The following is a 25,408-nucleotide window of genomic DNA, read 5'->3' as shown; positions in this document are numbered from 1 at the left end:
TTCTACTTTTCTTCCAAGGTGCTAAGGAAGGACATGTGCTTACGTTTTCCTTTGAAATTAATGGGATATTGAAGCACTTAACAAATCTTGCATTATACACAGAAGAATTGTTTCTAATTAGTATGGTTTCTAATAATAAATTTTGAAGAAAATAGGTTACCTTTACTTTTTGTTAAAACAATACTATTACCAATATTACCCTGCAAGCCTAAGCAAAGTTATGCTCTTCTAAGCCTAATGAAGTCAATACTCGTAGAAGGCTGTAATTCTGTTTAGGACCGCACTGTTAGTTTGTTGAGATGTGTTTATGTCTCGTTCAGGATCACAGAACTTTGGCTATGTTGTAAAGTTGTTCATTGGCCTTCTTATTTATGCCTTTTCACTCTGACATCATCTCTCCCAGAAATCCCAACAGGATTCAAGAGCTGGTTTTTAACTATTAATCTGTCCTTGTTCAAACCATCCCAACTTTGTTTCGCTGTCAGGCCTCTTCAAGCTTGTTGATTTTTCCTGTCCTGGGATTTAGAGTGGTTACATAAACTGAAATAATCTCTTTGTTTAAATTTTGAAGACAGATCTTTTCATTCTGTTTGCAGCCAAATAACAATGTCACAAACACTGCAGTAGACATGCTGTGCGGTCATTGTCGAAAGCATTTGCAAAACTGATTTCTTGGCCTCATCTTCTTAAAACTTATAAAAAGCATCTCGTTGTTATGTGTAGCTATTAGTGAACAAAAATAAGCTTTTCTTATTTACATAAGGATGATGGCTAGTTACTGTGTCTTCTCATTTATTAGTTGTTTAGTTAATCAGAAAGCTGTGTTATTGCCACACCAGTCAGAAAAGAGACGGACACCAAGTTGGATCTAAGGGCCACTTTATTAACTTTATACAGACAAAACAAGCTAAACAGCGGCAAGGACCTAAAGCGGTACAGGTCAAGCCACGGCGTCCCACCTGGACCACCGCCTTGACCTGTCTGGGCGAGCCCCGAAGCCCCAGGTGGGACCCATCCAGTGGATGGGGCGGACCCAGCCGGCCAGGCAAATTTGGTCACCCCCCTTTAAGCTCCTGACACCTCAGCCGTCAAGCAGTGAGGGAAAGGCCTCGCAGGCTGGGGTTCCCGAAGGCAGCCTGCCTGTGGGCCTGGCAGCCGTCACAGCAGTACCAGCCCTTTAGGCAGGCCCCTCTTCCCACATAGGGAAGCGCCAAGGGTGCTCACCGTCCCGCACCCTACTCCTACAAACCAGCCAGGACACTCCTAACAGGCACCACCTCAAAACAAATTTCTCAATCCCCAAGCATCGGTGTAAGGTAGGCGAAAAACCCCCTTTTACCACAGCCAATTCGGAAAGGAGGGAAAAATTCCTACCTGACCCCATAACGGCAGCCGGCTAGTCCTACACCAATAAAATTAGGGAGAGGTGGGTGGGCCGAGCGACTGAACCGCACTGAGCTGGGAGGGCAGAGCTGCATAGCTATGCTCGCTCAGCCCTCCCAGCACTTCCATATAAGGAAGGAGGGGGTGGTGCCGTCTATCCCTCCAGTGCGGCAATGGACGGCCCCTGGCTGAGCAGCGTAGCTGCTTGCCAGGAAGGGGCCGAATTGCCACACCAGTCAGAAAAGAGACGGACACCAAGTTGGATCTAAGGGCCACTTTATTAACTTTATACAGACAAAACAAGCTAAACAGCGGCAAGGACCTAAAGCGGTACAGGTCAAGCCACGGCGTCCCACCTGGACCACCGCCTTGACCTGTCTGGGCGAGCCCCGAAGCCCCAGGTGGGACCCATCCAGTGGATGGGGCGGACCCAGCCGGCCAGGCAAATTTGGTCACCCCCCTTTAAGCTCCTGACACCTCAGCCGTCAAGCAGTGAGGGAAAGGCCTCGCAGGCTGGGGTTCCCGAAGGCAGCCTGCCTGTGGGCCTGGCAGCCGTCACAGCAGTACCAGCCCTTTAGGCAGGCCCCTCTTCCCACATAGGGAAGCGCCAAGGGTGCTCACCGTCCCGCACCCTACTCCTACAAACCAGCCAACGCCAGGACCAAGCCTCTGCTTAGGCCCTGGCGCCCCACTGATGACCTAAGGCCAACTGAAGTCCTTGCCGCAGATCGTCAAGAAAAATGTGGTTGCCTGTCTGAGACAAGTGCACCCCATCACCCCTGTAGAGGTCGGGGAATTCGGCCCTGATCCAAGGGTGAGGCAAATAACGCCTAACCCGGCCCCCAAACCTTTGGATGGCCCTATTGGCCTTCATCCTGGCCTGCTCGATGGCCTGGCAATCTTCAGCCTCCCTCCGAACTTGACGAGGGATCATAACCGACCACCTGATCAGCACTCCCGGCCAACATGCCGCGATGAGGCACATATCAGATAGCGCCTGAGAATATAATGCCATCACTGCATCAAACCCAAATCATTTCCCATGAAATGGATAACAAGTATATGGGGTGGCGTATCACGCCCAACTCCAAACAGCAGTGGCATCAGGCCTGGCCACCGAAGGCCCCCGACCCTGCCATTCATCAGTAGCCCGGTCACTTAACCCGAGCTGAGACCCAACTGGCGTCCTGCGTGCTTGATGGGCAGCCCAGAAGACAAACTGTGCCCCCGAATCAAGATGCGTTGTCATCCAACCCGTGACGCAGGACCTAAGAAAAACAACAATTAGTAACGTTTAAACATGCTGCAATGGACGTACCCAGGAACAGTAGGCCGCAGACCGCCACCCCAACCTTTTGAATGGCCAGACCTGAATACCCCATGGCAGCGGCTGTTGAAGCCACTCCAATTCGAAAGGTATGAGTACCAAAGCTCACGCCTTGCAACCCCAGCGCCACCAGAGCTCACTTAGTCACTACCCAGAACTGGTAGCGAGTTAAGGGGAAGGCATCCCAGTGCCAGAAAAGGCAGCCTTGCTCACTGCTACGCACCTACCGTTACCTCCTCGATACACGGACAGGGCACAGCTCCGCCTCAGAGCAAGAGCCCAACTGAACGCAAGCCCCCTTACACATCTGGTCCGCCATGGACCAGCGGATCGTCACTGAAACCATGTCACCCTCGAAAGCTAGGTCACTTGCCATAAGGGCACGGCCGGAATTATCCTTACAGGATGAACCACCAGCTCCCTGACCCGAAGGGCCCCGAAAAAGGCAGTCAACGCAGCTGCGTGAAAGAGCCTTGCCTCATAGGCCGAAGTACAAACCCTTTTCCAGACCGCACTAAGGCCCTTAAGGACGGATGGGGAAATGGGCTGACGCGGATCCTTGTGGACCGCGCACTCCCTGGACCATCCTTCGAGTATCCTCCGCACTCGGAAATCACCCGTGGCCTCAGGAAATCCCCGAGCTTTGCTAACAAAGGCCAGGGCTGACAGTTGCCCCTTAATGGACTTACTGTCAGCCCACAGACCTTCTGGTGGACACAAAACTGGAGAATGCGCTCGACCGGAATAGGCCAGGCATTACCAATCCCAGCTTCTCGCCTAAACCCGTCCAACCGGCCTCCCGCTCTCCAACAAGCGCCCTGTACTGGGTGTGATGGCTAGCTGGATGGCGCGGCCCGCCTCGACCTCCCAAGCAGCCAAAGCTCTGGGGGCATCACCGCCGTACGAGGATCTGCCTCCGGGGCAAGCTGCCAGAAACACTCCATCTGTTGGCAAGACAAAGCGTCCACTACACCTTTGCTCACGCCAGGAACGTGCCTGGCCTTAAACAATATATTGCGCCACAGGCACACTAGTGTAAATGCCCTAACCAATCACATGACCCTGAGGGACTCAGAGGACAAGGAATTGACGACGTGAACCATGGCCAAATTGTCACCCCAAAAGTGGACAGTGTGATTTGCCAGCTCCTCGCCCCATAGTTGGACCAACTCTGATGCCAGCCAATCAACGGGCCCCTGTTCAGCACACCAGTGCCTCCGGAAACAAACTCCGAAGTCAGTGGAACCCGAGGCATCAGATGTAACTTGCAACTCCGCCTCGGGCAACAAATCCTGCTGCTAAAAGGTGATACTGTTAAAGCCCCTCAAATATTCCAACCACGCCTCTAGGTCGGCATGCATGCCACCTGTCACTCGCAGCCTGTGATGGGGTGCACGCAGGCGAGCCACAGCATCGCACTAATGACGCAAACACGGCCTCCCAGGTGAAACAGCTTTGCACGCAAACTTAAGGTGCCCCTCAAGCTGTTGCAGCTCAACCAAGGAGGCCTTGTGCTTACCCTTAAAATCCCGCAGACGAGCCCTAAGGTCGTCACCCTTGTCAAAGAGCAATCGTAAGGATTGCTGAACCGTGTCCAACCAATGCCTAAGAAGGTAAGCACTGTAGAGGGACCCGTCTTCTCGGGGGCCAATGGAACCCCCAGCTCATCTACCAGCCCCATAAAGAAGGTGAAAAGCCGAGCACATTGAGACAACTGCGCCCGCCCAACGAACAAAAATTATCTAATAGTGGGCGGAGTCACAGCTAAACGTACACCGCCTCAGTTCCCCCTCCAGGAATGAGCTGAAGCGCTCAAAGGCTGCACAAGACACGGAACAACCCATCGGTAGGGCACGATCCATATAATACCCACCTTCAAAGGCAAACCCCAATAGCTCAAAATCCAACGGATGGACAGGGAGAAGGGAAAATGCAGACTTAATAACACATTTAACCAGCTCTGCGCCCACCCCACATCTGCACACCACCTGCACAGCCTGATCAAAAGAGGTGTACCGGACAGAGACAAATGCCCCAGGGATGGCATCATTAACCTAACCACCTTTAGGATACGAAAGGTGGTGGAGAAGGCGATACTCGCCAGCCGCCTTCAGCGGCACCACCCCCAAAGGAGACACCCGGAATTGGGGGTTGGAGGAGCCACAAATGGCCCCAAAACTCTACCCTCTGTGCATTCCCTCTTGATTTTATGCCTAACTATGTCTTCCTTGCCATGAACAGAACGCCAGTCCTCAACCATAAAAAATGGGGCCCTAGGCCCCTGAACAGGGATTCTGAAACCATCCCTGAAACCCTCCAACCAATAAACTGCAGCCTCCTTAAGAGGATAAGAACATAACAGGCGTTCAAGGACCCTCATCTTTACCGGGCAGGGGGCCCTTTTCCAGGAGGTTGTTGGCTGGTGGAGCCGCCGCCCCCCTGCTTCCTACCTCCCCAACCCCTGACGGGCTTTACCACACGCATTGTATGGATGCTGGCCCGCACAAGATGGGCATTCATACCGGAATCGGCAAGGTTTCCTAGGGCAAGTTCCCTTATACGCATACTCCCAGCAGAGCAGCCAGTGTTGAACCTGCTGCCCACCTGGCCGCGGGTATTAGTCGGCTGGGAGTTGCGAGAAACTACCTGGCCGCTGTCCGAACGGTCCCCCAAGTTAGGCATGTCAGGAGACATCACCGACAGCCACAACTGTTGGTGAATGCGGTCCCACGGAAGGCTGGGGTACATCGCTGCCCGCATGCAGAACTCCACATCGTACTGCATCCATGCAGCACCTGAGAAGCCGGTACAACCTTTCAGAATGATGTCAAGATACTGAAACAGGGACACAGCCCGGTTGGGCAGCGCCCTGGCAATTACCCCAGCGTAAATCAGGAAGCCGGGCAGCAATTGTTCCAGGTCCTGTCAACTCGCCACTTTTTCAGGCGTTCCTTGTCTCTATTGTCCATCACATCTTTATCCTCCTTCTCTAATTCATGGTAGAGAACGGAAAAGACGTTGACATACTCCCTACGTAGAATTTTATCCCTCGTGGCCTGTGCCAAATGGCCGCCAAAAGGAAGGGCCGTATTGCCAAAGGGCATAGCAGAAAAGGAACCTGGCCATAGTTCAGTGCCGGATAAGGATAATAACCCCAAGATGGGCCCCCCAAACTTGAAGGGGAACTGCCTGTTGCTGCTGAGCCAGGCTGAAAGCCTGATTTAAAGTGGGCTGTACCCCACCCAAGGGCAGCGCAGGATTGGCCGGGGCGTCCCGCAGACCAATAATCAACGCACAAGCAGCAGCCTGTGCCCCTGGCCCCCAAGGCCAAGGGTAAGGGTAGTGTGGTGCATGATCCTTACCAGGTGCCTCCACCGGGTCCACAGCCACTGCAACAGGCGGTAACTCCGCAGGTGAGTCCACCACTTCTACAGCCGGTTCCTGAGGCATCAGACACCTTGGCTGGGGGCCACTGCAACCTCCAGCTGCTGGGGATCCAGCAGAACCTTCCAAGGCAGATAAACGGCACAAAATATCACGGTTAATTGCGATTCCAGATGCTCGCCGCACTGGCTGTACTGTACGCACCCCTGCTTACCGACCCCGCATCCCCTCTTCCCGCTCCAGCGCCTCCAGGCGCTTCAAAATATCCTGCTGTTCCCCAAAGGAGTCCTCATCGTCTGAGGAAGACAGAGCCGGGGGAGGGGGTCGCTTGGAAGGCGCCCTCTTAGCAGGTTGCTTCCCTGTTGAATTCCCTTCACCCATCTTGGGTGCCATGCTACTCACCAGTTTCAACCCCCACGTAAAACCTTCAACCTCAATACCTAAATCCCCCCCCCCGACCACTATTGGGTCAGGCCTCAATTTACTAAGCAAGGCTGACACTGCTTAGCTTCCAAAATCTGACGAGATTGGGCCGGACTGACCAGTAGGACAACAAGGAATTAATGACCGTCAGTCACCTCCCCGCCTCACAGGTACTAGGCCAGGCTGACCCTGCCAGCCCCAATCTAATGAGAAGGGTGTTACTGGCTCTTAGGGGGGGGGGAAAGGAATAAATCCCCACTAAACCAGGCACCAGGAAAGCAGGCCTATGCCCAATAAATGGCAACTCGCCCACTAGGCCACGCTGCCCCAGTAATGAGCAGCAGCCCAAAATGGCCGACCACTCTGCTGCCCACAAAATGGCCGCCGGCAACTACGCCGGTAAAATGGCGTGGGTGCCCAAGGTAGGCTAACAGCCGCCGCCCACTGGGCTCCCAACTGAGATTATGTCCCCTGGCAGGGGAACCACCCCATGGGCTCCCTCCCGGGACCGCGGCCTCGCTGCCCGGGAACAGCACGGGCCCGAAGGGCGCTCAGGCCTCCCCGCGCCCCGCTCCTTGACTCCCCTCCCGGCAAATTCGCTCGCACTCCACGTGCTCCCAAGCCGGGTAGGTGAGTGGGAGGCCGCTCGGCTCTGCTGCGCCGCGCCGCGCCTCCACTGGCCGGCGCAGCCGCTCTCGGCCGCTGAAACGGCCCTTATACCGCCGTTCTTCGCTGCAGCCGCCGCCGCCCGCGCCGAGGAAGCTCCGAGCCCGCAGGCAAGCCTCCCAAGCCGCCTCTCAGTCGCTCGCTGGAGACGTCCTTCTCCACCGAGCGACTGAACCGCACTGAGCTGGGAGGGCAGAGCTGCATAGCTATGCTCGCTCAGCCCTCCCAGCACTTCCATATAAGGAAGGAGGGGGTGGTGCCGTCTATCCCTCCAGTGCGGCAATGGACGGCCCCTGGCTGAGCAGCGTAGCTGCTTGCCAGGAAGGGGCCGAATTGCAACTGCTATTAGGGGCTGTTGTGAACCAGACAAGCCATGTATAGCCCAGTGGTGAAGCACAGCAATGCAAACCAAAACAGCAGGGCTGAAAGTCAAGTCTTAAATCTGTTTACCGCATCACCCAATGGTTCCTAGGACATCAAATATAAACTTCCAAGTAAATACATTTTAAGCCACAATGTTTTTTAAAACAAATGCTGTAAGTTTTTTAAAAAATATATGCTTAACTGCCCTGCATAAATGAATCCTAATCTTGTGTGAGCTATCCATGGGCCATGAGGTGCTTGGCATACATGAAGAACTCACTCATGATGTTCCTAAAATCTTCTTTCTAGTTGTGTGTACAGAGTTAGCTGATTATACTTGAAGAAGTTTCTGGAACATTTTCAAGGAGGATTATTTTTTTAAAATCACCTTGGGAGAATGACCTCAAATGTTTCTTCTTCCGTAAATAATGGTTTCAAATAAGGTTTGATGTACTAATGCATCTTGATTAATGTAAAGTCAGGTGAGGCAGGAAAGATTTCTCAGGACCTATCTCTGTGTGGGTGGCACAACACAGCTGTTGAGGAATTCCACTTGTTTTTATGTCTGACATTTGGGAGGGAAAGATCCATCTAGGGGTCTCCTGCCCTCTTTAAGCTCCACTTCAGATGTTGCAGGACATATAAAGAAAGATATTGGAGCCGGTAAGACACTGGGAAATGTGGAGGCAAGAAAGGTTAGGGATGGTGGTTACATGAATGCTTTTGTTCTTGGCCTGTGTCTCTAGAGGCTTATGTTCATCTTGATTTTTCATAAAGGCAACTTTGTATTGTAAGTTTGTGATTTGTGGCTTAGAAATGGTTGCATTTTATGTATAAGAAGACCTGTTAAAAGTTTGTAGGCCATGTCTCTGCTGGAGAAACCGACTAATATAGAATTTAGAAAAACAACAGCTGTATTCCAACTAAGGCTCTGAATCTTTACTTTGGCTTACACCATTATTTTTAGTATTTAAAAATTCCCATTAATGTTAAACACATTAATTGATCACTTTCTATAAGACCAGGTTGCACTTTGTCTTAGGGGCAATTCTTCTCTCAAGAAAATCAGATTTTGTATGTCAGTTTCCATGTTTATGCAGGCATGCATGTGTGCATATACTTGCTATGTGCAAATATACAGAGAACCCCTTTTTAATTGTGAGCTGTGCATTCTGGTGGTTAAACTGCTAGCCCATATGAATTCATTTTCCTGGTAGACAGGAAGTAAATCTTGCTCTACTACAGCTTGCTCAGTCATTACTGCATCTACACCCTCATCCCACCCCAGTAATCTCTTTTTCTGATATGTTTTATCCTAGATTTCTCACCCCAGAAAAGTCCCACTTAATTTAACAGGGCTTAACCCTAACCAAGTGTCTCTGACTGCAGAATAATCTTTTAAACAAGGCTTTTGCAGCATTTAAAATTTTAAAAAGGTATCATGGTTTCAACAAGCATATTATATTAACAAACAGTTTACTACATTTTTAAAATAAAATTTATCAGTAAAGAATGCTATGAATGGAAAAAACTGCATTAAAATCAATTTAGCATTTCAGACTGAGTACAAATGCTAGCTAGTGGCTGGATCCTAAACACATGTTAGTCCAAAGTAAGCCTCATGAACTGAAATCAATGAGTATGGTATGGACACTCTTTAGTTCCTCATGTTGCAAAAAGTTAATTCCTGGCCGTTAGGGCAGAGGATGCTATTGTCCTGGCCCAGAATCAAATGAGGTGCGGGTCTTGGATTGGCTGGCACAGCTTCACCCATTCTGTAGGGTAGGACATGAAGGAGGATGTCTCAAAAGAAAAAAAAATTGAAATTTGGCAGAAAAGCCAACCTGCTTCCTGCCTCCCCAAGCACAAACATTAGCAAAAGCATCTGGGACAAGTTCCAAGGACAGGCTATCTGTATTTGGTTTATTTTGGTTTACTATATACTAGAACTTAGCTGTTAGCATTTCTACAAGGGAATATGGCTGCTCCACAGCAGAGAGAGAGACACATACACAAAGAAGAGAGAGAGAGTTTGCATCTCAAGATGCTGGCTCTCTCCAGGTTGGCTTTTCTGCCAAATTTCAAATTGTTTTTCTTTTGAGACATATTCATATATATGTCCCTCTTCCATCAGCTGAGGGCAGGGCATCAGGTTCTCACAGGTATATAAGTAAGAGAACTGAACATTGTCTTGAAAATTACCTTCAGCTGAAGGAACAACTATAGCTAATCAGTTACATGAACATTCTTTTTCATCTGTCCTGACTTTTACTAGGTATGTCATTCCAGATCAAACTATAGCAATAGCACCATTTACAGGTAAACCGATTTTTAATTTTTATATTATTTGTAGTGCGGCTTCCTCCCCATTGGGGATACAAAGCAGCTTACACCATTCTTCTCTCCTCCATTTTATCTTCAGAACAACCCTGTGAAGGTAGGATAGGCTAAGAGTTTATGACTGGCCCAAGATTACCTAGCAAGCTTCCATGGCAGAGCAGGGAATCGAACGTGGATCTCCCAGATCCTAGTATAACTCTGCAACTCAGATCTTCATTGGAGAGCTCCCATCCAATTACTAACCAAAGCCGACCCTGCTTAGTTTCCGAGATCTGGCAAAATTGGGCTTGCCTGGGCTCTGCCTAATTACTTTTGTATGTTTACACAGAAGCAAGTCCTACTAAATACAATGGGGTTTACGCCATACTAAGCATGTGTAGATCACTGCTCTGCAACCTGAACCAATACATGTTACTCTGAAGTAAGTCTATGTCCAAAGTGGCTTATTGGGATGCAATTTTATGCATACACCCTTGGAACGATTGTTTACACCCAGGAAAACATGCCCTGTCCTAGATAGCCCAGGTCAGATTTATCAGATCTTAGAAGCTAAGCAGGGCTGGCCCTGGCTATACTTGGGTGGGAGACTACCAAGGAAGTTCAGGGTCACTATGCAGAGATAGGCAATGGCAAACCACCTCTGTTTGTCTCTTACCTTGAAAACCCTATGGGCTGCAACTTGACAGCACTTCACACACACACATGCGTAGGATTAGTCTCCAATGTGACATTTTGACTTCTACCTTCAGTACTTTCTTATTACACTTAATGCATCTCATAGGGCCTGTGGCCATGGTTTTGCACGCTGAAGGCACCAAGTTCAATCTGTAGCATTTCCAGTAAAATAAACCAGGTAGTTGATGGTGTAAAATACCTCAGCCTGAGACTCTGGAGGGGTGTTGCCAGTCAGAGTAAACAATACTGTCCTATCAAGGTTTTGATTCAGCATAAGACAGCTCTATGTTTCTAGATCTTCAAGAGCAGAGAAGAAAATGGTAACATGTGAACCATGATAAATGAGGCTGATTATGCTAGACAAAACAGAATATTTCTCAACTGATTTATTGACCAGAAAGAGGCAAAAAAAAGGGAGGGGGGGAATGTCAAGGCCTTATGCTTTCTTCACAGTCATCTGCATTGCTACCCAACAGATTGGCACTCTGCTTGTTGAGGAGAGGTCAAACACATGCCTGGATCCCTCTGTAACCAGTGCTGTTTGGACTGACCAAATGATGCAGCTGCCATTTTCCTGAGATTAAGCACATCTGCTGTGTAGTGTTTTCAGTCTCTTCTGACCTGGGGCATGGGAATCTGAGTGCATTTCCTAACCCAGGTCTCATTAGTGTGATACAATTAGATTACCGAAAAATGCAGTTGACAAAAGGCACATATTATTTCTAATTTGCATTAGCAGTAAAAATGGCTTCAGACTGAAATTTCATAAGACCGTTTCTTGTCATTTGTCATGTGGCATATCTCATGAGGAAAGCAGAAGATTATGAGAACCATTTTAACACACCGATAGATACATAATAATATTCTCTCTGTTTTGTTTCACTGTGGTATAGGACTATAATGTCCTTCATTTTGTAGCTTCTATTTTTGCTATATTTTTCCTTCAAGATTACTAAAGTATCATATTCATATGAAGGCTGTAGTATTTCGGTTTTCTCCTACACATGAATTTTTATGAGATGGAAGTGATAATGCAATTTTGTTTGTTTGGAAAAGTTTGTGACAAAATGATACTTCCAAATACCTTTAATCTATACATATACCTCCCCAAAATCTATTTTACAAGACCAAATAGCACTTCTTATAGATCAGATAAGTCAGTGACCTTTAATTTCTCTGTGGCAAAATTTATGTTGGCAAAGAAAGATTTTGGCCAAAACCCTCTGACAACTTTACATTTGTCTGATATCAGCTGATTAAGGACATTTTTCTGGTTTTCCTCAAACAAGATATATACTGCCAGAGTATTTGACAACAAATGTCAATATATTTTTTTGCCAAAAACTTAAAGCAGAATCATTCTTATTTTACTCCACAACTTATCTTTTTCAATAACTGATTGCTGATTTGCTATGCTACTTGAAAATGGAAAAGATGATAATAATATTCTTCCTTTTTCTTCATTTTTTAGGAAGTGTATGAACAGTTTTGCCCCAGCACTTTAGATTGTTATTCTGAATATCCTATGCTTCTATGTCATTTTATTGTAAATAGAAAAAGGCTCCTTCACCAAATGGAGAACAACAAATGGGCAGAACAAACTGCAAATGGAGGGGGGGGGATCACAATCCTGAATTACAAAAATCAAATCTATTATGAAAGTCAACAGATATATACAAGCAATTCTATAATAACATCAATCCACAACTATACGAGTAAATAAATATCCAAGGCAGGCAAGCCACTCCAAAATGCATAAATGTAGTCCAACAGGTGAAGTCCACCAAATGACTGGACTCCACTAGAAGAATCCATGAGGTAAGAGACCAAGTCAGTTCAGGGCAAACCTACAAACAGTAGCTTACACCTGAACAGCTCAGAAAATAATTGGTCTCCTACAAAAAAGTAAGACACAGAGCCAAGCTACAAGTGACTTTTTTCATGTGGAGAACACTTGATTGTTCTCGCAAGTTTTCCTGGGAAGTGAAGTCCAAGTGTCCTTCCCCTCTCTGTTAGAATCAAGAGGACTCCCAATGATCATCATCATTCCTGGAGCCCTTCCCCTGCTCTTGAACTCCTGGAGAAAAACTGGAATGAGAGCATGTTAGAGCAGCAGCAGATTCTTCTGCTGTTGCTGTGGCTGGAGCTTCACCGATGTGGCGGCTTTCTCCAGAGCAGCTCCCCGAGAGCAGGGCTGATTCCAGATGACTAACCTTAAGGCGTTTCATGCCGCCCTCTTCCGGATCGTGACGGGGAAAATGCGAAATATCGCGTTTCCTCGCGCGAGTTTTGCGCGACGACGCACACTTCGGCCCAGGACACCCAGGAAGAAAGTAGCAGCTGCACGCCCCCAAACAATCTTTGGGTGCCCTCTTGTCCAGCAGGATTGTGACTGGAGGAACGATTTGCAAAAGCTGCTGCTGCCGCCGGCTTTCTCTGGTTCTTCAGGCAGTAATTCTAACAGAGAGGGGAAGGACACTTGGACTTCACTTCCCAGGAAAACTTGCAAGAACAATCAAATGTCCTCCACGTGAAAAAAGTCACTTGTAGCTTCGCTCACAGACTCTAATATTAGGTCAAATTAAACAGTATTAAATATAACAGGGGAACAAACTCCAGGAAATTCTTTCTTCATCCCTTTAATGTGGTTCTTGAAGAGGCTACCTATGGGATTCACCAGTAATTGGGCAATATCGTGTCTCCAAGAGTGAGACTTAAAGTTCAAAATTTATCAAATACCAAAAAATTAACAATTGTCTAAATTAGAAGCCCCCATTGAGCTTGAAACAGATTCAGGCCAGATGGCTCCCCGGGTCAACCTTATTATTGGCCCTTGTTACCTAGCTCAATCCTAACATACTTCAAGGTGCTTTTGAATCCACTTAACTTAAAAATACAGGCTGAATTGTCACCTTAGTTAGCACCTTACCAGTCTACACTGAGCAGTTATATTTAACAAATAACTCCACCCCCCTTATAGTATGAAGCCAGAGAAAAAAAGAATTTTCTTTCTACCAATTAGAATTGGAGTCAAAAATATTCTAGTAACTAAGTGACCAGTTAATCCCATACTGTAGAATAAAGGGAGAGCAGAGACAGCTCTGTCAGAAGGAATGCTGATAAAAGTAAGCAAAGAGACTTTAAATATTCTTCCACCACAGCTAGGGTTGCCAGGTCCCCTGAAACCCAAACCGGAAAACAGGGGGTGGGGGGCATATGCATCTGGGGTACTCACTTTCATTAAATCAGCTCCCTATGGGGGGTCTTCACTTCCTTGTCGCACCAAGAATGACATTATTCTTGGTGCAAGGAAGTGCTCTAGCCACACAGGAGTGCACTCCAGCGCTCCTGGGCCCATCCCCCACACTTCCTCTCCCTGCCGCTGGCCAGGTGAGAGGTGGCAGAGGGCAGAGGCTGGGAGCAGGGGATCCTCCACTCCCACCGGGAGACTGGTAACCCTAATCACAGCCCATCTGGTTGGCTTGGCTTAACAGGATTACCCAATGAGACAAACAGTGTGTTCTTCTTTTAAAAGAGGAATGGGCACAAAATTTAAGCCTCCAGTAAAGATGCTGCCAACTCTGGGTTGGGAAATTCCTGAAGATTTGGGAGTACAGCCTGGGAAGGATGGAATTTTGGGATGAGCTCAGCAGGGATATAAAGCCCACACTCCAAAGCAGCTGTTTTATTCAGGGTAACTAATATCTGTTGTCTGGAGATTAGTTGTAATTCCAGGAGATCCCCAAGCCGCACCTGGAGATTGGCAACCCTGATTAAAACTGATGTTCACTTAGTAACCAACCACCAGTCAGTCACAAACAGCATAGTGAATATGTCAAAACTATTTTTGGAATGCTCTTCTTATGGTGAGATTCTATGTTTATTGGACTTACATTCTGCTCATCATTAGGAAGTTCATGGCTAGCATTGGTTTGCTCTGCCTCCAGTGGATTCCCTGCCAGGTATTCATCAAGACCCCAAATGGTTGCCAGTTCTGGATTAGGAAATTCCTGGATACTTGGAGGTAGAGCCTAGGGAGGGGACAGTGTGGGAAGGGACCTCAGTGTGGCATAATGCCATTGAGTCTACCCTCCAAAGCAGCCATTTTTTCCAGCGGACCTGATCTTTGTAGTCTGGAGATCAGTTGTAATTTCAGGACCTCTCCAGGCCTCACTGGGAGGTTGACGACCTTAAGCCAAAACTGTTGAAGTGTCATGGCTCTCTGAGTACTCGTCTCAGCCCATTCACTGTAATTAGGATCAAGTGAAGGCATCATATCTGAAAGGCTCCCAGAATAAGGAGTTAGAAGTCCTTGCAATGGCCAACCATCTGTTTTATTTATGCACTGACAATTTTAAACAAAACAAAGCACAATCAGAGAGATGTAATATAGCCTCATTCAATGTCCAGAGGGTGCTTGACTGTCTTTAAGGGTCATGATGAATCATTTCCCAGAAACAAGCCCCATAAAGGACGGTTCCCTCGCTTTCCTCTGTTTTGAATGGACTAACTGCGAAGTGCTCACCCTAACAGTATCCTTTGCTGACACCTTCCTCTGGCAAAATGACACTTTTGAACTTCTAAACACAATTTGGCCTATATATTTCTTCTCTCCAATAGGCAAATTTTAATAAGACCAAAGCCTGCTGGACAAATAAACAGAATGAAAGGATTGAAAAGACTTGCAGAAAAAGCAGTTTCAGGCTCATCTAATTAGCCACTGATGCCAAAAGGCACAACAAGGAAATACATATCAACAATATGACAGATTTTTTTTTTATTTTCCACTAAGCCTGTCAGTAAAAAGAAACTTAATGCACACCCCTTCCTCATTCACTCTGTAGTCCTCTACTTGTTTGCGTGTAGAGAGTGGCTACATAATGCCCTTAGGGAAAGTGATTTTGCACAGATATCTGTGAGCTAATATTATGGGTCGGGGGAGAAGGGGAAAAGCCAATGCATCAAAAGGAAGGACTGAATAAGAAGCAACAATGAGAAATCCAGGATATTCCCATCTTTATTATAGTTCAATATTGCAAAAGCCTTGCCAAGCAGTAAAAGATGTGAGAATGCTTACAGATGTGAGAATTCTTACAGGTGGCCATTCACCAGTATAATGAGGAATATGTATAAACTGTCTCTTTAGAATATGATTATTTTGGAATAGAAGCTTAAACTTCTTACAGACAGTGGCTCCCTTTTTAAAAGATGAGAGGAGGAAAAGTATCGGCTCAGAGATCAATAGCCAGCACCTGCATTTAACTCCTATCATGTAAAACCAGGCCAAGTGGTGTATCATTGTGTCTTGTTGCATATTCACTTAAGGGCAACCACAAATGGCAGAGGGGTGTCAGGGAAACTTAGAATTGTATGTGCATTCATGAACATGCACGGACCCCTGCAAGGAGTCCGTGCAAAAATCATGGGGGGCGGGAGGGGGATGCTAGGGAGCCACATTGGGTTTCTGAGCCCCCTCCTTCACAAACATCCTTTCCCTTTGCCCCCCTTGTTTCCAAACATCTTCCCTTTTGCCCTCCCTTTCAAGGACCCTTCCCACTTTGCACCCTAAAGATCCTTCCCATTTGTCCACTACTCACATCCATTGGAGCCACCCCCTTGTGCACTCAACATTGTGAATAGCCATCAAGGACTGGGGGGTTGAGCAGCCACAGCATCGAGGATGTGTGTGTGTGAGAGAGAGAGGTGGGGGGGCACTGGGAGGCAGAGAAAGGGTGAGCAAGAATGTGTGTGTGAGAGAAGGGGCACTGGAGGGCAGTGTGTGTGTGTGTGTGTGTGTGTGTGTGTGTGTGTGTGTGTGCATGCGCGCATGCGAGCATGCGTGCATGCGAGAGAGAGAGAGAAAGAGTTTGGGGGAGTGGAAGAAAAGTAGAGAAAAAAGTTATGAGGTGGAGGACAGAGATAAAGAGAGAAAAAGAGAGAAATTAAAAGAAGGTGGTGGGGGAGAGGAGAGGAAGCAAAATGGGAGGGAATGGAATGTCCACTGTCGCATGTTCCATGGCTCACAGCTGCACCACTCGGGCCGCCAGGGCTCCTCACAGCTGCATCATCACTATGCTGGGCAGGCCTGAATGGCCCTTAGCCATGCTGCCTGGGTCCCCAGATTGCCTTGTAGCCCCCAAGCCCTTCACAGCCCCACCGCTGCTGTGCTGGGCAGGCCTTAGGAAGATGGCCATTCTGCCTTCCGGGCCAGGGAGAGGGGAGACAGCCAGGATGGGCCCTTCCAGCAGTGGTTTGCCCCTTTTGACCTGGCCATGTTTTATTTCTGCTAGGTTGTTTGGAATACCTGGTGGCTGCATGACTCCTATAAACACATCCAGAGGCTCATCCGAGGACTGTACACATACAAAGAGCAGGAGGGTGTTTGGGGGGATGATTTTACCCTGCTCATTTTGTTTTTTCTGTTTTAAGGGTTTTCTGCAATACTTGGAGGTTCTCTAAGATTGCAGAAGCCTGTGGTGTGTTCTGAAGTGACTCCTATAATCGAATATAGGCATCTGTATGGGTCAGGGCCACATCAAAATTAGATACATGTGCTTTCATGTATGCGCTAGTAATAAATGTTTCTTAATTCAGAAATCACAAGTCATTGACATGCTAAATATATGTTGCTGTTTTTCTCCAATATTTTATTCATGTATTCCATTTATTCCCCATCTTTCTCTCCAATGAGGATCCAAAGCTGCTTACATTGATCGCCCTCCTCAATTTTATCCTCACAATTAGAAATGTGCACTTTAAAAATCAGTTACCCAATTTATTTGGGTAACAGGAAGGCCAAAAATATTGGTATTTCCAATATTCGGCTCCTCCCATAACAAGTTTGTATTCGGATCCAAGATTTTGGGGGCAGATTCTGAAATTAACTGGACCTATTCTTCCCCATGAGGAAATATTTACAGGAGACTTGAGTGGCTGTTTTACATGCAAATTACACCAGAATTGCAGCATAGTGAAGGCTGCCTGACCCACCAACGTTTCAAGTGGATTGGATCAAGGAGTCCAATTGTACAGACCCCTGAACAAGGTGACCACAGCCATACTTTATTGTTTCCTTTGGGGAAAAGAGACAGATGCTTTCTCCAGGGCACAGAAGTTTTAGCCAGACTCACAAGGGCAGCCACTGATCAAAAGCCTTCCAATGCAAAAAGAACTAACAAAACCCAACAAAGCCAATGCCAAGCCAGAGAATCTCAGAACCAACCTGGCAAGAGCAGCCAAAAGCATGCACTCCAAAACATATCACCTTGAAGCTGCAGCCATGAGGCCAGCTTGTGGACTATGAGAGAAGTGCTGTGATTGGACAGACAGTTGAGCTCCCTCTATTGTACAATACCATTCACTTGTGTGAGATTTACCTCTCTCTCCCCTCCTTCCTTGCCTGGGAACCCTGCAGAAGTGAGACAATCAGGCTGCTATGACCATTAAAATGGCAGCCCATTATTCCCAAATATTTTTATGATTGAGACAGGATTATCACTATATCTGAGAATCTCAGATGTTGATCCAGATTTCCGAATATACCTGGACAATATCTATAAGGCATTTTAAACTAGATATGCCCAAGCATACATCCCTACACACAACAACAGGCTAGGCTGAGAGTGTGCGACTGGCTCAAATTCACCCAACAAACAGAATGGGGATTCAAACTTGGGTCTCCCAGATCTTAGTCTGACATTTTCATAGAGATTGATTTAGGAATACTTGCCTCTTTGTTTTTTTAGAAAATCTTTTTTATTATTATTTTATTAAAACATACACAACAGAAGCAGACAAAGTATAGTAAAAGTATCTTACATATTCACATAATATATTCCATACATGGGATCTTCATCAAGTCCTTCATATATATGGTAAAATTTCCTCTCTTACATAATTCCAAATAGAATTTTGTTCCACTGTGTGAAGAACAGTTGCCAAGTCTGCCCCCCAGAAATGAGAATATTTATCAGAATTCTTTTCCTGCTAATATTCTACTGATATAAATGTACTTTAATATCTAATCGACATACTGATTGTGAGAAGCAAAAGCTTTTCTATTCTAGCCCAGTCTAGTCCAGTCCAGTCCAGTCCAGTCCAGTTTATAATACAATAAATCAAAATACTTTTTACAGCATCTATTCCATACAATTAACAATGCCTTGCCAAATTAAATCTATACAAGAAATAAACTTCTTGTGGTGGTTCCCCTCAATTTTATGCCATAACTACCTCACCTAGTAGTTCCATAGGGCACAATCTTATCCCCCATGTTATTCTACTTCTATGAAAAACTTTTAGGAGCCAGGAGGAGCATGAATATTACTCTCAATCTGCAGTCACTCCATTGGCCACCTATCAGTTACTGGGCTCAAATCAAGGTATTGGCTATCACATATAAAGCTCTTCATGACTTTGGTCCATCATATCTACAGAACTGCCTCTCTCCCTAAGCTCCGCCATGGCAGCTTTGTTAATCTGAACAGGGCCTTCTGCAAGTGCCATCTTGCACATGGGCAAAGTCAACAGACTCATGTGCATTCTTTGTGGTGGATGCCGCCTTATGGAATGGCCTACCTGAAGAGATCAAGAAATCCTTACTGTCCTCTTGAATTATTCAAGAGGATTTTTTTTACTCTGGAAGGCTGTACTGTAAAGAAGTAGTCTCAAAGAGATGCATTAGTAAAGGAATAAGGTCTGTAGACTTTTCTACCACGTATGATCTGTTGCTGTAAGTATGATCCTACTGGGTAGTTTCTGTGTTGTTTAAGATGCCAGGCTTAGAATTGCTTATGCTCTGTTTCAGCATTTCTTCAACTCTATATTGGATTTCTGCTGGTTGAATCTTTGGAAACCCTATTACACTGTTTATTGAAATCTCTCTGAATTAGATTGTACTGACTCATACTGTGTAATCTGATGCAAGTCTACATGAGAACATAAATAACATAAATAAAATAATAAAATAAAATATACAAGGTAGGAATCCAGAACTTACTTGGTACAAATACAATGTAGCTGAGCAAAATACAAAAACAAACACCCTCCAGTATGGTGTCAACTGGACACTCAAAATTATGTGATAATATAATAAAAAACACCTTCCCATAGTTCTAAATGTCCTCCCTGCCCCCCCTGGATGCAACAGCTATCTGCCTGGCTTCTCAGGTCCCAACAGCACGTGTGTGTGTGTGACAGCCCTCCTCCCACACACCAACAAGACCCCAAGTCCTACCCCATTTGCAGTGCTGCTATTTGAGGGAGGCTGGATGGGATAGAGGCAGTGTGTGGCAGCAGCCCCCATGGGAACAGCAGACCTTGTTCTGTTCAGGGGCCAAGCCACCAACAGGGCACAGGTGCCTGGTGGATCCATGGGGCAGCTGATTCCCTAGCAGCCCATGGCCAGCAACTAGCCTCAGGAATGTGCCATAAGGCTGCCCCAGAGAGGATTAGGGGGTGGAGAGGAGCTACTGTCAGATGTGGGTGAACAAAGAGGCAGGGAGGCAGTAGTTGCTTGACACAGACTTTATTGAAAAAGTGAAGAGGATGTCTGTCTGCATGTTGCCAATTTCCCTCTGCTAGGTCTGGAGCTGTTCCTGTTTGTGCAGCAGTTGGAGCCATGTGATCCATTCCTCATGCTGCCTTCTCAGAAGTGGGTTGAGTCGCGGTCTGCCCGAGGACAGGCTCCATGGGCTGGGCTTGGATGGCATCCAAGAAAGATCACTGTGGGCTGAATCAGCCATGCTCCTTGGCTTACCTGATGGGTCACATCCTGCCAAAAGGGAAACAGACACATGTGTGGTGAGAGACTGGGTCTTGCACAAGCCATGGGCAAGTCTGCCATGGCCTGGGAGGGTGTCCATGGCTGGGGACCGCAGCAGCTTCTCTATCATCACAGGTGCTGCAGGCAACCAGATTATGGATGCCCCTCCAGCGAGAAGGTGCTCTTCATCTACATCTGGCTATTCAGTTACCATGGCTGCTTGGACTCTGATCCTGTGATGGAGACAGTCAAAGGGTCATGTGCCCACCATCACGGGGAAGCTACCAGAGTGAGTACCCAGTTGCCCCGGGCCACAGCTGCACTCTAGCTTCTGCATGAGCATATGCAGTTGATATACAAATTGCTATTTCTCTCTTAGTTTATTTTATGGTAAAACAGCTCATTAAGGATATTGTCATGAATGATTGTTCCAGTGCTAGTACATCCAGGTCTTTGTCATCTATCCATGAGGTCAACCAGTTCAATCATTTTGTGAATTAGTATAATGAAATATTTGGTATTGCTAGCCCACCCTTGTTTCACTTACTCTGAACTTCATGCCAAGCTAATCTTGGCTTTTTCTTTCTTTTTTGCCATATGAAATTATTGAATACATTCTGTCATTCTGCTGGTTTTTTCTCCATTACATTGTCCAGAGTATTTTGAAATACATAAAGCAGTTTGGGCCATTTTAAAAGCATTTATCCTGTCCAAAAAAAAAAGGAAGGAAAGGAAAGGAAAGACAGGGCTAAAGTTTCCCATATGAAAATCTCAGCTTTAATGTTTTTTCAATACTGGAATATAATTAGAGGTAAATGTTAAGGATGTGCATAATGAAAATCACAAGCTGTAAAAATCATGAAAATTGTTTCTGGGTCTTACTTGTGACTCTCAGGAATGAAAATGCTAGTCCTGGCTCCTTGATAGTCACAAAATCCCTTCCTGAAAACATTTTTTTCCCGAGTTTCCAGTGTTTACTAGCAAGAGCTTGCATTTCGCTTTGAATCTGTACTGATTTCCTGGAGAATTTCTCCCTTCCAGTCAGACTATTGCAAGGAAGGAGCAAAGAACACTCCTAGCCAATCCAAAGCTGCACAGAGTTGCCATTCTCCTTCTCCCTTCCCCCTCATTCCCCTTTCACCCCTCCTTGTGGACTTGAAAGAGTTTTTTTGTGCGTGTGAAAATAGAAACCCTTGGTTTCTTCAAGGGCTCATAGAATTCAAATGCTTTGTCAAATTTGCTTGAAACTTGGGATTTTTTTTTTGAAGGACAGACAGAAGATGCTCTGCTGCAACTTTGGAGACATTTGGTTGAAAAACTACCCCAGAAGTCCTCCATAGTGAATAAAGGAAATGCAAAAGTGGCTGCATTGCATCCTATGGTACTAAAGGAACTTGCTGGTGTAGTTTTGGAGCCTCTGACTATCCTCTTTGACAATTCTTGGAGAAAAGGTGAGGTGCTAGAAGTCTGGAGGCAGGCAAATGTTATTACCATCTTCATGAAGAGGAAAAAGGAGGATCCAGATAACTAACTGACCTATCAGCTTGACATTCATACCTGGGAAGGTTTTAAAGCAAATCATCAATCAGTCAGTCCATGAGCATTTAGAAAAGATAGCTGTGATTATTAAGAGCCAGCATGGGTTCCTCAAAAACAAGTTACATAAGACTAACCTTATCTCCTTTTCTGAGAGAGTTACTACTTTACTGAGTCAGGGAAATGCTGAGGATTTTTTTATCTTGATTTTAGTAAGGCTTTTGATGAGATTCCATATGATATTCTTGTTGACAAGTTAGTAAAATTTGGTTTGGATCCTACTACTGTTTGCTGGATTTGTAACTGATTGCATCCAAAGAGTGGTTGTAAATGGTTCCTCATCCTCTTGGAGAGGAGTGAAAAGGGCAGTGTCTTGGCAATAAATGTAAAGTTCTGCATTTAGGTAGCAAAAATCAAATGCATCATTTTAGGATGGAGGAGACTTGTACATGTGAAAATGATCTAGAGGTCTTAATAGATCATACATTGAAAATGAGTCAGCAGTGTAATGCAGTAGCTAAAAAGGCAAATGTGATTCTGGCATCAACAGAAATATAGTATCCAGATTAGACATGGGCACGATCCAAAAAATAATCCCGATTTAGCTGATCGTGATTCCGTGGCGGCGCCGAACCCAGGTACCCAAACCTCACTGATCAAGTCCCGTTTCCGATACAGAATCGGGAATTGGGAATCGGGAAGGCTGAAGCGGGAGGGCGCCCCGCGGTTTCCAGCGCTAAAGGAATGGTGGGTGAGGAGGATGGCGGCCACTGGGCCCGGCAGGCCCATGGAGGCGGTGGCGAGCCGCCTTCCCTCAGGGGGTGGGGAGGTCTGTCCCCACAGGAGTGTGCCAGTACTGTCACGGGGGGGGGGGACCAGAGGAGATAGTTCCCTATTCCCTAATTCCCTATCCGCTGAAGCCCAAAGCTTAAGCTCCCTCCCTCTCTCTCTTGCGCTTTCTCTCTCCAAAAGCGGCAAGCGAGTGCTCGCCTCTGTCCCACTCCACCCGCGAGCGGAAAGTGAAACTTTGTTGCGCAGCACATGGCTATTTATAAAGCCTGGGTCTGCTACGCAGGAGGGCTGTGTTTGGCCGTAAGAGCTGCCTCTCAGGCTTTGCAGGGATGAGATTCGAGTGTCCATGGCTACAGAAGAACACCCCCTTCCCCCGCCCTCCCCTCTCTTCTCCCAAATGGACGAGACGGGCGTGTGCTTTTATGGCTGCTCCGTGGTTGGAAGGAAGCCCTGCTGATCAAGGAAAGCTGGGCTTCCATTCGCATTTCCAGGGCGACAGAAGGAGGGCAAACAGCTCCGGCATCCCCCAGGCTCCATTTCCACGGGGCTCCGTTCCCTCGGGAACAGATGGCTGGCGCCAGACTGTCTGCAGACTGCAATCCCAAACGTAAACCGATCAATCCAATCGAGACCCGATAGAGCGCCCCACCCAAGCGCTGAACCGGGAGCCATGGACGGAACCGATCAGCCCGGTCCCAATGGTGCAAACGCCAAAATCCGGGCAATTTTCAGTCCGTAATTCCGATCGTGCCCATGTCTAATCCAGATCATACAAAGTGATGGTATCATTTTACTCTGATCTGGTTAGACCTCAGTTGTTTTGAGCACAGTTTAAGAAGGATGTTGACTATCTGAAACATGTCCAAAGGAGGGCAAGAAAGATGGCGAAGGTCTGAACACCAAGTCCCATGAAGAACTGTTGGAGAAGCTGGGTATGTTTAGCCTGAAGAGGAGGCCATCTTCAAGTATTTGAAGGGCTGTCAGAGGCTGGAGAAGAGTTGTTTGCAGCTGCTCCAGAGAGTTGGACCAGAACCAATAGGTTAAAATTATATCAAAAGAGTTTTCAGCTAAATATTACAAAGAACTTCCTGACAGTATGAGCAGTTCCTCAGTGGAACAGGCTTCCTCAGGAGGTGGTGGTCTCTCCCTTCTTTGGAGGTTTTTAAGAAGAGGCTAGATAGCCATCTGACAGTAATGCTGATTCTATGACCTAGTATAAATTTAGGCAAATTGTGAGAGGGAGGGCAGGAAGGGAGCCTCTCTTAGCCCTTTCTTATATGCCTAGGGTAATGACGGTTGCCACTTTGGGGTCAGTCAGAAAGGATTTTTTCTATAATACTATATTAATAACATTCAATTTATATACCACCCTTCAGGACAACTTAATGCCCACTCAGAGCGGTTTACAAAGTATGTTGTTATTATCCCCACAACAAAACACCCTATGAGGTGGGTGGGGCTGAGAGAGCTCCAGAGAGCTGTGACTAGCCCAAGGTCACCCAGCTGGCTTCAAGTGGAGGCCAGATTGGCCAGAGATCCTGGAGTTTTTTGTCTTTCTTTGGGCATAGAACAAAGATCACTGGGGATGGGGGTGAGGAGAGGAGAAGCTGTGAATTTCCCGCATTGTGAAGGAGGTTGGACTAGATGACCCTTGGGATGCATTCCAGTTCTATGCTTTTAATGTTGGGTGTGGGGGGGGCGGTCATGCAATGGAAGTTTTCCTCATTTTCTGAAAGGAAACAAAGAACAGACCTTTACAAGAAAAGTGGCTGGTGGCAGGTTGGAGCTTTCCTGCTGGCTGCTGCTTGGTGGCCATTTTAGAAATTAGTAGAGAGTGAGTCTCTGCAGAAAGAAATCTACTTTAGGGAGCTGTAAAATTGCCTCTTCTGCTTGAAACATAGGAGTTCTTTAGATGAAAGGGAGGACTGTGTGATTTTGATGCCTTTAAGAGCAAAAACGGATGCCCAGAGATTCCAATTGCCCCCCTCTTCCCAATGGAAAAGAATAGCCACAAAAATCTTGTGAAGAGAAAAAAAACCCTAATGAATATCAACCCAACCCAGCAATGTCCCACTAGAAAACCACCCAATCACGTTAAACATTTCACTCAACAGCCCTGGATCTGAAACTATAACAAAAAAATTTCTAGATTTACACTTGTAGTAAATATTGTTTCCTCTTCTGAAGACACATGAATACCTAAATATTTAATAGATTATATTTAATAGATTTACTTCCTTTACCCAGCTATTGTCTATTTAGCTAGAATTCATATTTACTAACAGCATCTCATATTTTTGTACATTTAATTTTTATCCAGAAGCATCAGAGTAAGATCTAATTACTCATTTTAATACCGTACAAAACGGCCCTACTTCTGTTATAAAAGAGACTATATTATCCGCATATCTTTTATACTCATGAGAGTTAATGTTGAGCTTTATCTCTAATAAAGTACTTGCTTATTTCTATAAATGTTGCATATATTTGTGATTGTTCCAAATGAAATAGCCAGTGTGTTACCTTGGTGAGAGTTTGGGACTAAGATCTGGAAGACCCACATTTGAATCCCACACTGTCATGGAAGTTCAATGAGTGGCCCTGGGCCAGTCACACACTCTCAGCCTAACCTACCTAGAAGGGTGCTACTGGGAGCAAGAGATAATGCCATTGTGAGCTGATTTTGGTCTCATTGGGGGAGGGGGGAAGTGATGTATAAATATTTACATCGGTAAATAAAGTAAATCAGCTTCAAT

The sequence above is a fragment of the Eublepharis macularius genome, chromosome 2 (assembly GCF_028583425.1).
Source record: "Eublepharis macularius isolate TG4126 chromosome 2, MPM_Emac_v1.0, whole genome shotgun sequence".
Lineage (NCBI taxonomy): Eukaryota > Metazoa > Chordata > Lepidosauria > Squamata > Eublepharidae > Eublepharis > Eublepharis macularius.
The sequence above is the reverse complement of the archived record's forward strand: the minus strand, read 5'-3'. Positions refer to the sequence as shown.